The 15,750-nt window shown below is 38.3% G+C and overlaps 1 protein-coding gene across 1 annotated transcript in view; it reads left to right on the top strand.

The window, feature by feature from the left end:
* The window catches only part of MRPL48 (mitochondrial ribosomal protein L48), a 469,376-nt gene that overhangs the window by 419,066 nt on the left and 34,560 nt on the right, over nt 1-15,750 (top strand). The window lies entirely within an intron of this gene.

Below are 15,750 nucleotides of genomic sequence, written 5' to 3' on the forward strand. Positions count from 1 at the left end.
GCAGATGCACATAGGAAATGTACAAAAACAGCTTGTACACTACGTGGTGAAAGAAAGGGGATGTAAACCCACGGGGGAACACGAGCAGCTTCTGCTCCACCAGGGTTACAGACAGACAGATACACAACAAAGTTCATAAACACAGGTGATATGTTTTACCTGTAAGAAAATAGGTAACATTATAATAGTGCTTCTTCAAACCCCAAAATAGGGAAAGAAATCAAGATAAAGAAAATACATTAAGGAACAATCAGTCAGAAATAAAGTATACCCTATGAAATACCAAATCATGGCAGGCAATAGGCATTAAAGCAATAAATTAACAAAATACAGGTAGTTGGCAGCAAAGTACAGGGATCTTTTAAAGTAATGGAAGACAATGTTAGTATACAAAACTCAATGTTAATTAAAGAAAGGGGACAGTAAAAGACAGAAAAATACTTTACTGGTTTAATAAGCCAGGACAGATTCAAAATAAACACAGACATAACCTACAGCCATACAGATTTAAAGTAAAGTTAATACAGATACAGTGTAAAGTTAATACAAATACAGTAAATACATTTACAGTAGTGCAAACAGTATATGTAAAACTAAACAATGCAATTAAATGTTAGGTATGCAAGTCCACAGAGTAACATTTAAGGCAGTACCTATGACAAATCCTAAATGACATAACAAGGGAGGGTCACCCCCTCCCCCCATTAACAGTACAGTATGTCTCCAAAGGTAGCTTATGCATACAGCAAACAGGATCAATATTGGTAAAAAACAGTGACTGTAATGTCATATTTTAAAAACAATGTATTACAGCCAAAACATTATTAGTCAAACTAGTGTAACTGCCATCTGGGTAATAATACACAGCAATACATACAGGTAGTAAAGTACAGAGTCATTACAAATAGCATTTTTCAGCTAATTAAAAATCCAAGCAAAAGCAGCACACCATGTTGGTTCATAAAAATCAGTGTAAGTTAATAATCAAACAGTATCAGTACAGTAGCAGTCTGTTGACAGTCTTAAAAAGTTTAAATTTGTTTCTATTATAGCAATCTATAAACAGAACAAGGCAATCTATGCAAATAAAACAGTTGTTAAGAAAAAATGGGGAGAGATACTCAGATATAATAAATCATGAGAACAGGGACATAATCGGATACCTGATTTCAATACATTTTGGACATGCAAAATTTGCTTGCAAAGGCATGTGACAACTCAAATTGTTATGTTTTTAGCCACATTCCTTACAGAGGGAAAATGCCATTACATGCAATTCCTGTAGAGGTTAGACATACACATTTTACATTTTAAAAAATCTTATAAAAGTAGAGTTGTTAAACAATCAGCCATAAAAAAAAAAAAAAAACATTTACAGTTGATAAAAATAGAAAAAGGGATACTGTTTTCAAAAGAACTATGTTCATGGAAAAAAGCTTGACTATAAAAATAAAAACAGCATGGGAGTTAACACATAATATTTCTTTTAAAGAAGAGATAAGAGGAAAAATTCTGTTACATAGAGTATGCAGTTCCAATAATGAAAATTACTAGCACGTTACCAGAGGACATGGTAAAAATCACCAGAAAAAGAGGGAGGTTCATGATAAAAAATAGGGAAAGATTTTAAAACAGCTGGACATAGGAAATGGTATTATTTCAGGAGCTGAATTTTTCACTGGTATAGTGCCACTAAGGCAATATGGAAAGTTACAAAGCTGATAGCAAATTCAACAGAGCAGATGTGTTATAAAACTGTCAAATCTTGTTAACAATGAAGAAAAGCTATTAAGTACAGAGGATCACATTTTCCTGTAAATTGCTTTTTTAAATATTCTTTTCCCAAAGCAATAATGAAATTATGCAGTGCAAAAGAAATATGCTTGTTTCTAATACGTTTTGCCTTGTAAAGCAAGGGTTAACTTGACAAGATTTTGAAATGCTTGTGTGTAACTGCAAGACTGACAACTTGTTTAAGGAAGCATAAAAACAGTTAAAATAGATAAGTAATAATGGCTATATGTCTATGATGGGGTACTATAATTTCCGCATTAATTGCTCTTATCGTCATTATAAGATTTGTGTTAATAAAAGTATTAATCAAGTAACAGCCATTGGTAATGTAACATTCTTTAAAGAAATAGCATTAAATGCAAGGGATTCGTATGTTGCAACAGACCTAGGGATTCAAAATACTGAAGATCATATTTTGTTGTAAATTCTCTTACAATTTTCATGGGTCTTAAAAAAAAAGTGGGACTTGATAGATATTGTGTAAATTAAAATACTTTTCCCCAATATACTGTGTGTACAGTGAAAGGAAATGTGCAAGGCCAAACAGCAGTTTTCAAAATAATATGCTTGCTTTGCAAGAACAGTTATGTTCAGCCTAGATATTAATAACATATAGCTGTGGGCAATACTGTAAATGCATCCTGTTATAGAAAAAAAGGAAGATGACTTTCTTGGCTTTCAGATGCAGAAATAAAAAAATAAATAATATGCAGACAGGTCAAGTGACGCAAACATGATGTGGAGAGACTTTTGTGAAGTCTTCAGATACAGCGAGAACCAAAAAAGTGCATGAAACAACCATGGACTTTTTCATGACACAGACAGAAATCAGAAGAACAAGTCACAAGGACATTAAAAATAACATTGGTTGAAAAGAGTATATAAACTGGACAGTATGTTTCATTCAGGTTCATCTGTCTAGCTGTGTTATAATAGAATTGAAATAGCTCTGACAGAATTAACTGGCAAGAATTTGTTCTGAGACAAAGTATAACAGATACAGTCATACAGAGTTTGTCTGGTCTACATTTGGACATTTCTTCAGAGGCAAAATAAAGACCTCTGCTTGACATTTCTTCAGAAAAGAAAGAGATACATTCTTCAGTGGATATATTTTTCACTTACTCCCAAGTACTTAATTTTATCATGTCCCCATAAATATGGATATTGCTGAACTAGTTTGTGGGTGCATAATTTACAGCTATTGCCTTTTGTTTTACATTAATTCATGTTGTATCTTGAAAAGATCTGAAACTGCCTCAAAATGTTCTATGGCACTGACATGTCCTTTTCTGGTTTTATCAGCTATAAAATAATAACTGCAAATAGAGCCAGCTTGTCTTGACTACCATACCAATTATATCCTTGAATTTCTAAGTCTCTTATTTTCTTTGCCAATGACTCTAAATATAATGCAAGTAGTAAAGGGGAAAGAGGACACCCCTGCCTGGTTCCTCTTTTCAAAAAGAAATTACCCAGTATCTAGGAACCCACCCACTTTAATTTTCACCTCCAATCCCTCATATAGCCTCCTAATTAACCTTATAATTTTATCAGGGAATGCAAATGCTTCCAATGCCCTGCTTATAGAATCCCAACCTACTCTGACAGATCTTACTCTGCATCAAGACCCACCAGCAACGGTCGTATTTTCTTTTGTTCAGCTTTCCACTGGATCATCAGTGTTCTGTTAATGTCAAATATTTGCTTCCCCATCCATAAAACCATATTGATCCACATTGTCAATTTTGGCATCACCTTTGCCATTATTTCAGCCATTATAGACATAAACACTTTATAATCTTTGTTTAGGATTGAAATGGGCCTGTATGAAGCTGGATCTGATGCGTCTTGACTCTGTTTAGATATCTCAGCCACCACCATTTTCTTTCAGGATGTTGGTGCTTTTCCTTTGAAAATACTGTTAAACAAAACCTTCCAGATTTTTCAGTTTTCCCTCTTAGCTTCCAAACTTCCACAGGAAATACTATCTATTCCTGGGGACTTTCCTGTGGATTGGGTTATACAGCACCATTTTTATCTCCTCTCCTCCTATCCAAACGGTTAGTAGTTGAGCCTCATGTACTGCTAAACTTGGCATATTTAATTCTTCCATAAACATTTCTATTTGTACCTTTTCTTTATCTCCATCCATTTTTCCTGTATACAGACTTTCATAAAATTTCCAAAATATTTCTAGTACCTCTACAGGATCTCTTATCAGCTGCCTAAGCTCGTTGACAACCCTTTCTTCTTTCTGTTGCCTGAGTCATTGAGCTAAAAGTTTTTGTGCTCTAGCATTATTATCAAAACAACAGTTGCTAAACAGCAGTCTTTCTAAAATCATGCATATTATCGAGGTAATCTTTTATTTTCTGCTTAGCATTCTGCAATTGCTTTTCCTCTTCTGTGAGGTTTCCCCCATTATGCAGTACTTCAACATTTGTCAGTCCCTCTAAATATTTCTTGTTACTTCTTAACCATCTCTGTACATTTAATTAAGTTCTTTATTTTGGCTTGTTCTGGCGATGCTCTGCCATTCTGTATTGAGCTAGGACACCTATTCTTTTTTGTTTACACTTCTGCTTGATTAACACATTGTCCTTGTTTATCCTGTCAGTATGGTCTCAGCTTTATGTATTACACTATTTTTTCTTATTCAGAATTACTGGCGGTAGTATTCTGATTGATTGTCATGCCCTTCTTGCACTGGGGACCACTTATCACAGAAAATTTAATACTTTTCTGTGTACCTAATGAAGAAGTTTATCTCTTTAACAATTGTTCATAGGTTCATAGGTTGGTACTAGGCTATCTGCCCTAGGGCCTGTACAAGCCAAGCCATAACAATTCCCTGGCTATTTCTTCCCACAATATTTACTTCCCTGTTGTATTAGCAAGAATAATGATACTACATTTTTCTTTGGTTATAATGTTGAATTTGATGTGCAATCCAGACTGCTATTTCTTAGACACTTAAAATACATTTCTGTGTAATACCTCATTTTTACTTTGACTTCCTTGCATTTTCAGGAGAAATAAAGCTTCTGTATTTGCTTTGTGCTGAAGCGGTTAAATGTGTATAAATTATCACAAGCTGGAATACAGAAATATGAGTTTATACCTGCTTTAAACTGTTATACTTGGTGCTGACTAAACTTCAGGCTTTGCACTCTTGTGGATTTTTTTCTTTAAAGTGTGTAGTTAGTCACTTAAATGTGCCTGCCCTGCCTGAGGGAGAATGTGTGCTAATTGAAATTCATACTGTAATTTCTACATGTATATTGCCATTGTCACCACTGTTTCTTTGGCATTCTTCAAGACAACATCACACACACCTAGATGTCTGAAATAACTGGTTACTTGTACCTGTGCAATTACTCCAGGGCTGCAGTTCTCTCTAGTGTGATTTGTCTTTTAACAGGCTAATTCTACCTTCCTACGGTAGAAATTAAAGTAAAATGAACTCCCACTAGTGTGGCCTGTAATTTACTGGAATAAAATTTACTGTCTGCAGACAATATTATGACACTTCAGGTGTTTAGCTGTTTTTTTCTCAGTGACTTTAAAGCTATCCAACTAGATTGACAGTTCACTGTTGCCCTTTTTTTCTTATTTGAGAGTTCAGCTCTGTAAGCCCTCAGACCTCTTTTGGTCTTAACTGAAGCTACTGCAGTTAATGATCTTCATTTCTTTACAGTGCTAATAGCCCTGGCCTATGTATCACATTTATTTCTCAACTAAGTTCCTGTTACTATTGCATAATGTGTAATGTGGACCCACAGGATTTCTTATCGTATGCTGTTGGATTTCTTATATGTTGTTTTACTTTGCTAAAAGCTTTATTACTGTCTTCCCTGTCATAAATGTCTTTAGTTCTTTTTGCCTTTATTCCTTGAACTTCTTGCTCCTACTTCTGTCTCACATTGCATCAGTTAACCAGCTGTGTGGTTGACAAGGATGATGCCATCAATATGGCTCAGGCTGTAGGTTGAAGCACATGCATCTCCAGCACCAGTATTGCTGTGTCATGCCACAAACCGATAGTTTCATAGGTACTTGCTGGCTGTTGATCTATGAGGATCTTTAGAATCTTAGCCATACAGTCCTATGAAGTTTTTAGGCTTTATATTTTAAATACAAATAACCTAAAGATGAGCAGAACATTTACATGTTGCCCCTTTCCATGAGGGACATGGGTGCCAAACATTGTGCCTTCCCCTGTGTCACGTCCTCATTGGTCTTGTCTATGGAGACTTGGATGTAGATAAACTCGAGGGCATCATCCTGTTTAATCAAGCTGGAGTTGTATCTGTTGCTGACTTAGGTCGAGACTCCTCCACCTTTAGTCCCTGTCTGTGCTGCAATTAGCCTAAATGTGTTGAAGGGACTGTAGTCTTGCACCACTGGAGTGCTTTCTGCAGCTTTCAAACAAGTCCTGGTAACAGCAGAGATGCCTACATTCTGTAAAGTGAAGAGAGCTTGTAGGGTGTGGAGTTTCCTGTACAAGCTCTTAGCATTGAGCAGTAACACCTTAAGATTGCTTTAAGTTTTTTTTGCTATGTTGGTAGTTTTGTCATTTTGACATTCCCTAAAAAGGCTGTGTGTGTGTGTGTGTGTGTGTGGGGGGGGGGGGGTTAAGCCAGTATCCGAAAGCCCAGGAAGGGACGGGTGGAGACCATTGTTTGCAAAGCAACATGGTCTGTTAGCCATGTCCTCCCATGCTGATAGATATTGGATGCCCCTGGAGTGACACCAGAAAGTAAGCCTGTTGTTAAAGTCAGTACTTTTCTGTTCATACTGTGGCATCATCCTTGGTGAAGGTAGAATGCTGCTAATTGCAAGATACATAACGGTCTGTGGCACATATTCAGAGATATCCATCATTTTCCTTTTCATATAGTCCAGTGAGGTACATCTCAAGTCATTTACACCTACATGGACTATGATAGAATCATATTGGTACCTCTGGTGCAGTGACTTGAGTGGATGCATGATATTGCAGTTCCTAGCTCCAGATAGGCAAATGACCATTAGCTTCTCCTTATCCAGTCTGGTGAGAGAGGCACCTGTGTGTTGCGCAATAGCATCCCCTATGACAAGAGTACTAGGTAGGGTGTTTGCCTTATAGGCTTTTTTGTTGGGGATCATTGGGTATAGGCTTATGTGTGGTGTTAGGTGCTGCTTTTGGTATGCGCTATGGTGATTACTGAGTATAGGTGTTGCCGTTAGGCATCTTCAGAGTCCTTCAAGATTTGTGAAGATTTCTTTTAAGTCCCTCAGTGTAAGAAAGTCTGTGTATGATAAGCTGTATTTGCGAAGGATGGTAGTGTGTCTGCTCTTAACAGGCTTGTTTGTAAGCAAGAATTTTGCCTCTAAAGAAGTTATGCATGTGAATATCTTGCATACTGTGTTAGTTTCTTTAAGGATTAAAAGGTGGTCTCAGTATATGAAACAATTGCTACACTGTCTCAGAATGCCCATATCTGCTAAGCTGGCCATCAGAGAGACATTAGGAAATTGGATATCCATATTGTCAGGACATGTATTAGGGTTGGGCTCATATAGTTTAGGGATTTGGTTTTACAGGGGTCACCTAAGTGGTGTCTAGATTTAAGGCTAGATGTTAGTCTATGATCTGATATTAGTGCTGTTCGACATGCTAACTAGCTGCCCTAAGCCTAGCTTTGCCCAAAGCCTTTCTGTGTTATAGGTTAGCTTATAGGTAAAATTTAACAGACTAAACGTCTGGTACTATATATGGCACTAACTGTCACTACACTTTAAGCAGTTCCACACAAGCACTCCTAATTTATAGCAGACAGAAGAAAGCTGAAAACTAACTCCTCTACCCTCTTACCAAAAACAACCACATGTTGAGCTCCTTGGAGTGCTTCCCAACTGTGAGATAACTGGTAAATACCTTCTACCACAAGATGGATAATCCTGGAATTTCTTAATGTAAAAGCACAACAAAAGTAGCTCTTAAGTACAGATTAACAACAAACAACTAAGTCCCTAAATAGCCCTCTGGCTGATGAAACAATCTCACTTTGTCTCCCTGTGTTTTTTCCAATTCAAACAGACCAGCCTACCTTTCTACTGCTACTAGAATTGCAGCCCAAGTTTTCTTAGTGTAAAAACACACTTCAGTTAGCCAAAAGTGAATAGGTACGAGAAACAAACCTAATAACTGGATGTAAGTAATTACAGGGCAATTCAAAGACAGACAAGCCCCTCCCCTACACACACACACACACACACACACACACACACACACACACACACACACACACACTCTTACTTTAAAGCAGTTTCAAAGTACACTTACAGTTTAAGGGGAGGGCCTTCCGAGTTTCAGTTGTCAGTACCCAGTAAGGTGAGCAGGGAAGACAAGACTAGAAGGAGCTTCTAGGTTCAGGTATACAGAAGATGAGACTGGGAAGAGCTTTCAAGGCCAGATGTACAGTAGCAGTGGGCATGTCAAAAGCCTCCAAGTTTAAAAGCACAACAGGAAAAGGGTGGTTATGAAAAAATTCAGAAGAGATAGTAAAAAATGCAATAAAATGAGAGGCCACTCAGAAATGATGTCAGCACCTAGGCAGAGCACAGAAACCACTTGAAAATATTATACTATAAACCAGCGTTCCCCGGCCACCGGGCTGTGGAGAACTTGGAACTGGGCCGTCAGGTAAGTGAATGCCTGTATGAGAGTGTGTGTGTCTGCATGTGTGAGTGAATGCGTGCATGAAAGCAAAAGAGTGTGTGTGTGTGTGTGTGTGTGTGTGTGTGTGTGTGTGTGTGTGTGTGTGTGTGTGTGTGTGTGTGTGTGTGTGTGTGTGTGTGTGTGTGTGTGTGAGAGATCGGGAGAGTGAGAGCAATGTATGAATGAATGCAGGAATGAATGAAGAAGTTGGCTGTGTGTGTGATTGGAAGAGTGAGAGCGATGTGTGAGTGAATGCATGTATGAATGAGGAAGTGGCTGTGTGTGTGTATGTGTGAGATCGGAAGAGTTAGAGGGATGCATGAATGAATGCGTAAGTGGATGTGTGGCATGTGGGTGCGAGACTGGGAGAGATCGATCGATGTATGAATGAATGCGTAAGTGGGTGTGGCGTTTGGGTGTGACACAGTGAGACCAATGTGTGAATGAATGCAGGTATGAATGAGGAAATGACTGTGTGTGTGTTTGATGGGAGAGAGTGAGAGTGATGTGTGAGTGAATGCAGGTATGAATGAGGAAATTACTGTGTGTGTGTTTGACGGGAGAGAGTGAGAGCGATGTATGAGTGAATGCAGATATGAATGAGGAAGTGACTGTGTGTGTGTTTGACGGGAGAGAGTGACAACCATGTGTGAGTGAATTGCAGGTATGAATGAGGAAGTTGCTGTGTGTGTGATTGGGAGAGTAAGAGTGATGTGTGAGTGAATGCAGGTATGAATGAGGGAGTGACTATGACTGTGTGAGAGTTCGGAAAAGAGTGAGAGCGATGTGTGTGAGTGAATGCGTACATGAATGCAAAAGAGACTGTGTGTGTGTGTTTCGCGGGGGTAGATAGTGAAGAGTGAGAGTGATCCCTGGCAGCAGCAGCAGTGAGGTCTGTGTAAGTCTGGACCATACCACTGGACACATATCTCTCACCCTCTTAGATCAAGAAATCTGGACAAAGCCAAAAACAGTGGGGATACAAAGGCACAAAATAGGGACACTTAAGTACTGCTCTCACAAACTTAGAAAGTTCATAGAAATGCAGGTTTTGCATTAGCATGAATTTTCTGAAGGGTATGAAGTATGAAACTCAACTATCTGTCATTATTTTCTGACTTCATCCTCAATGATCTGCCAGTGATTTGCCAGAAAACAATTTTATGAGAAAAAGACCAAAAATATGAGGAAAAAATTTGGACATTCTGCGAAAATTTGTACAGTTGAGAGGGTATGCTGGACAGAGCCAAATAATAGGGACCGATTTTAAATATTGCTCTTATAAACTTAGTTAATAAGGTTGCCATTAGGTTTGCTTACATTTCAACTACAGTAGATCAATGTTATGCTGTTAGGCAGAATGTACACTTATTTTTGATAATCGTTTTTTATTGTACTTTTGAGCTTTTCTCCCCAGGTCTTCTAGTCCAGTCGGGCAACCTCGTTAAACAAATTTCAGATAAATAAGTGTGTACTTTATTATGCGTGCCGCATGCTGGCTGGTCCGTGGAAAATTGTCTTATATTGATACTGGTCCTTGGTGCAAATAAGATTGGAGACCGCTGCTATAAACCACTACAGCTATAAAAATGGCTTCAGTTAATAGCTTTAACTTTAGATACAGAACATGCACAACTGGAAACACAAAACTGATTTAAATGGTAAGAAAGTGCATTATTTTAAATGTAGTTTAAAGATACTTCCATGGATGCAAAGTCCAAATCCTTTGTTTTCAACCTTTCAGCAGTCCCAGTGTGGCTGTATTCAGCACCAGGAGTCATTACAATAAACTGTGTGACCTTGGAGACATTTTTTCATTTGTAATGCTTGGTACAGATACAGGGTTCAAAACCTTAGAGAGCTTCCCTTCCATGCCTGAGTTTTATGCCTGCGATGCCACATTTGTAGTGGAGTTCCTGTATACATCATGGAAAATATCCCTTCAAAGTAGGGACCCCCTCCCCCCACCGTGATCTTATTAAACTACAACTTATATTAGGGAAATCTAATTTCTAACTTATTGCCTGTTATCATTCACCCTGCTTGGCTCCAGATGACAACAATAAATTAATGCCATTTGTAGAGGATATCCCTATAAGCAACGGTTCTTTAATTTTTGGTGGCTTCAGCTGTCCTCCCATTGATGGGAGCTCCTATATTTCCAGTGTTGAGTATGCTGAAGTATATTTTAGGCTGGGTAAACAATGCCCTGGATTCATTTGTGGTCAGACCAACTGGAGGAGTTACATTCTTGACTGAGTACTCACAAACTTGGCCCCTGTCTGCTCTCATTCCACTGTTGGTCCTTCATTTGTAAAGGTTGACTTTCTCAGTTACAAGTACCACCCTCTTTAAAGACTTCAGAAAAGCCATCCTCAGTGTAAAATCCATGGCAGACCTCATCTATGCAGCCAGTTACACGTTATTTTTATACACATTTAGATAAATGTAATGACCTAGCAGTCTCTTTCTGAACCAAATAGGGTGGTAAATTCCAAAATAACAATCCTGGCTGTCTACTGACATAAACTGTATAACAGAAAGAAGATGCCCTTTAAACTGGCTCGTAGGGCTACAACCCCTCAGCATCAAAATAGTATTAAAAACCTCACTGAGGAAATGAAAGCAACTAATAAAGACTAGTAAAACATCACATAAATTAAGACTATAGCAACATAACTAAAACATAATTATAAGTCCTGCATCAGTTATGTCATGAAATTAAGCATTGACTTTCAATTCCCCTCCAAGCATCACCATAATGGAGCCTTACACTCAAACCTAAAAGGCATTGCAAACATACTGGCTGGCAGGTTTGCAGGGAAGTTCTCTATTGAAACTGTCATCTTCTCTCAAATCTTCCCTGAGTTACTCCCACTCCCTGTTATCAGTAAGGGACAAATTCTTAAAGTACTCTAAGACCAAGAGAACTTCCTCCATGGGTTTAGATAACATACCAGGGTGTCTAATAAACACTGTTAAACATGCACTTGTTGATCCCTTCTTTGAACTGTTTATCCTAATACTTGCTACAAGCCATGTCCCTTAATCCTGCTGTAGTAATGCCCCTCCATGAGGGCAGATCCTCCAGAGACCTGGAGAACTGTAGATGCATCAGCCTTGTCTCTAAAACCTTGAAGCACGTCATCACTGGCCTCATAAATGATGACATCAAAAACACTTCTGTAAAGGGAAGGTTCTGCCTGCTGAATCTTGTCAGCTTTCAAAATATCACTCAAGCGGACTATAAGGTATATACCATCCATGTTTCCCTAGCTTGATCCCACCAAGACGTTTGATACAATACCACACATTTGAATTGTTCATAAGTTGATCATCTTAAACATAAATCCCTAAGTGGTATGATGGATAGCCAGCTGGCCTCAGGACAAATACTCATTGTCCAAGTGGTTGATACCTCCTCAGACGTAGAGAATGGGACCTCTTCTATCCCCCTGGGATCTGTGCTGGGCCATTTTCTGTTTCACATCTATATTTGCATACTTCCAAAATGATGAGGGTGATTTCTGGTTAGCAAAATTTGGTGATGACTGCTAGCTGGGTGTGGTTGTTAAGTCCTCTCTGGGTACATATAACCTTCAAAACAAACTAAAATCAGCTAAAGGCATTTTCTAGTGCATAGAGAAAAGGCTAAAAGTAAAACCCAGTAAAAGGAACATCGTTCCCTTCGAGAAGCAGAAACACTTTGCATCCTACTTCATTGAAAACTGCCCTTTACTGTACGCATCAGTGATCTGGACACATGGGTTGAGAGCTCCCTCTCCTTTGAACATCATGTTGTGACTGTGGTTAGGAAGTTATTCTACATTTCATGACTAATTGCCAACGACATCTCTTCTAAAATTAAGAAGTTATTGTCCATTTGTATTCTGCCCTAATTAGACATATCACTAAATATAATGCATTCTGTGGCATGTTTCTGGCTATACATATTAAAAAAATAACTTGAAAAAACACAGATGGTCCTAACAAAAATCGTAAATGGTCTAAAAATCCTTAGCCAACAGAAGAGACTGGAGTCCTTTCCTTATACTCAGTATCATGCAGGCTCCTGAGAGGAGACGTACCTAGCTTAACATGCCCTTACAGATACAGTTATTTTCAACCTGCTTTTCCACAACATCTCAGATTGTACTGCCAGTACCAGAACCAGAGATACAAACTTTCTTTAAGTAATAAATAAAACTAGATAGAGATAGGTAATCCCTCGGCACCTCCCCTTGCTGTGAAGTAGACTTCAGTGACAAGTGTGATTCCCTTTCATCCTTCAAACATAGCTTCAATAGTTGGATAGGTGCCTTTAAATTTACACTAAGGCTGACGGGCATTATCCTCCTTGCAAAAGATGATAGAGCTTGAGGGTAGATATTGGCAAGGAGTGCATGGTTGCTGGCCTGACTTGCCTTGTATGTCTTATGAGCGTATAACTCCATCTCAAATTGGCAACATACTATGTATTTCCTAACACAGTTTAAGCTGATACAGTACAAGTAATACATATCTGTTATTAATGTTCTGTTCACCCTCACCCATGGCCTTTATGTGTAGGGGACTCTTCAACTGGTCATAAATAAGGAGAGTGTTTGACACTGAGTTAACCCGTAGGAGAGAGGGTAAGTATGAGAGTCCATATATCTTAAGCATTTCTCTAGAGACAGCATGCGAACAGGAAAGAAATTGAGATAAGATTTAGCCCTGTAGAACTCTGTGAGAGAGCAAGTTTGTTAGAAAAAAAATCCTAGGGACACCTCTAAAAGACCATCCTGTGAGGAAGAATTAAACAACCAGTGATATTCTGCAGTCAGTTGAAGCATTTGATCAGTATGTCATGACTCATGGAATCAAATGCCACTGACTGATCAGTAAGTAGTAACGTGCTGCATAGTTTTTGGTTTCCACTTTTATGGTAATAGTTACTCTTAAAGCCATTTCTGTGCAGTAGCTGTATCTAAAAGTCAGACTGAAATTGGCCTGAGACATTGTGGCTCAAGTAAGCATGACTTCTGTGCTTTCACATTATTCTACCACCACTTTCCAGAAAAAGGGAAATCTGGGTATAAGAACATTTATGCAGTTACCACCTGTGAGGACTTCTTTAATAGAAAAAAAAATACCAAGCTTCTTTAAAGGTTTATGTAATATCCTTTAGGTATCTATATTTAGAGATTTATAAATGCAAATGCACTTTTGTTTGCTAGTTAGATGCATATATACTAGGAATAATATAGTCAGTTAGATGCATACATTTCTGTTTGCCAAAAAAAGGTTAAACTGTTCTTAGCTGAAAAGCAAGGAAAAATTAAACAAATAAAATGTCATTCATGTGTAATAGAGCTTGAGCAAAATGCTGACAAGTATAAGCTGAATGTTTAGTGTCTGGAACAAGCTTCAAGGGAAACAGATAAGGGCCCAGGTGTGAGAAAGCAACCAAGTTGGAGGCAAAAACAACTTACTGAACTGTCACGTAATTCACCTTGAAACAAGAACACAAATGAGCTTATTAACAGACTGCATGACATCATCGAAAGACTGCTTTCACACAGAAACATTCTCGAACAGGAAAGACTCCCTAAAAAGTTTAATTAGCAGACTGTATGACATCAGAAAATACCAAAGTAATGACTTTGAGAGTTCCCAAAAGACTGTTTTCGTAAGAATGTATATATATATATATATGAGATGTAAACTGATTTCTAGGGAGATCTGTTAGAGCTGTTTCATGGAGGACATCATTTATGTTGTATTGAAAAGCAACTTGAAGGCAGTAAACCCTGCAAGCTGTACATTATTGTGTGTGGTCTGTTATATAGACATTTGCTTTAATAGTTATGCGCACAGTTTAAAAAGGTTAATAGTCTGCAAAGTTTATCTGCACTAACCAGACTTTGTGTTTTACTAGGCAGTAAATCAGCAGTAATCAGACTTTGGCTCCAGTACACAAAAGCTGCTTTGCATGTATTTCTATAAGCCAATAACAAATGCACATCTGACAAACCTCTGCATTTAATTAGGCACCAACATAGAGCTGGAGTTGGCAGATTCCGTAAGATAAGACAAGACTGTCAGTGACATTTAATCTTTCATTTATAAATAACTTTTCAATATCTCTGCTCGAAAGTGACAGATTGCCAACTAAGCAAATTAATGGATATGTTGAAAGATGAAGTAAACACCTTTTGTAGGAGTTTTTACAGATGGTGGGAAGCAGAAGCCATACACCAGTTTTGCAAGGTCATGAGTCTCCACTGGCTTAACTTCTCTGAGGGAAGTTCAGGTTAAACTGCTGAACTAAAATTTAAGATAGTTAAAGAGGCAGAAGAGGAAACTACATTTATGGTGATGACCTTATCAGTAAAGTAGGCCGAAGTCTACATTCTGATTTTCTCACCAGTGGCTAATAAGCCTTTGGCCATTGCAGTGCAGGACATTCCACCAGTGAAGGTGACTACCTGTTGTAAGTGCTTTAGGAATGTGCCTGTGACAAGACATTTGTGTCATAGCCACCTGGAGGATGAAGCATCTCGTGGCCTGGCACTTTAGCTTTTAACTCATCTCCAAGTAAATTGCAGCCTGTATGGTAGCAGTCATTGTATGCCTTTATCAAGAGGGATATTTTGGTTTGAAAATGTTTTCTTTTGGTTTTGCTTCATGGCCTTGGGTGTGACAGTTGCTACTTTATGGCAGTAGGCTATCTCTTAAGTCAATATTAGGTTTATGATTTGGCATGTTTAGTGTATTTTCTGGCAGGTGCAACCAACAGGTCACACTGGGCTGAAAGATTGGGCATTTTTTGGGGATGCATGTTCTGCTTAGTCCTGGCACAGGAATGCCACATGTGCAGTTAACAGAGCATATGCTTTTGAGAATTTAGGAACCATTGTGCTGTATACTTCTACATGACTTCACATGATGAATGTCTCCTTGCATTATGCACATCTGCATTTAAAGCCACGTCATAGGGATTACACGTGATACCTTTAGATGTCTAGTTTTACTCGCTGTTAATTGCATTAACAGTAATTGCAAGCCATGTTACCTGTGCAAGCTAATAGAAGCTATCCTACTTGCATGACAGCCAGTGATTCTTCATATCTGTCTTCTTCAGATCGCACTACAGTGGAAAAATTTTATTTCCTAACCTCACTGTATCATGATCACCATACAGTGTTGTGAAGCAAAGTTTCAGTGTTCTGAAATTTCATTATTTTGGGTTTTCGATGTTATGGTTT

Source organism: Protopterus annectens, chromosome 5.part0 (assembly GCF_019279795.1).
Source record: "Protopterus annectens isolate FY-2018-M chromosome 5.part0, PAN1.0, whole genome shotgun sequence".
Classification (NCBI taxonomy): Eukaryota; Metazoa; Chordata; order Ceratodontiformes; family Protopteridae; genus Protopterus; species Protopterus annectens.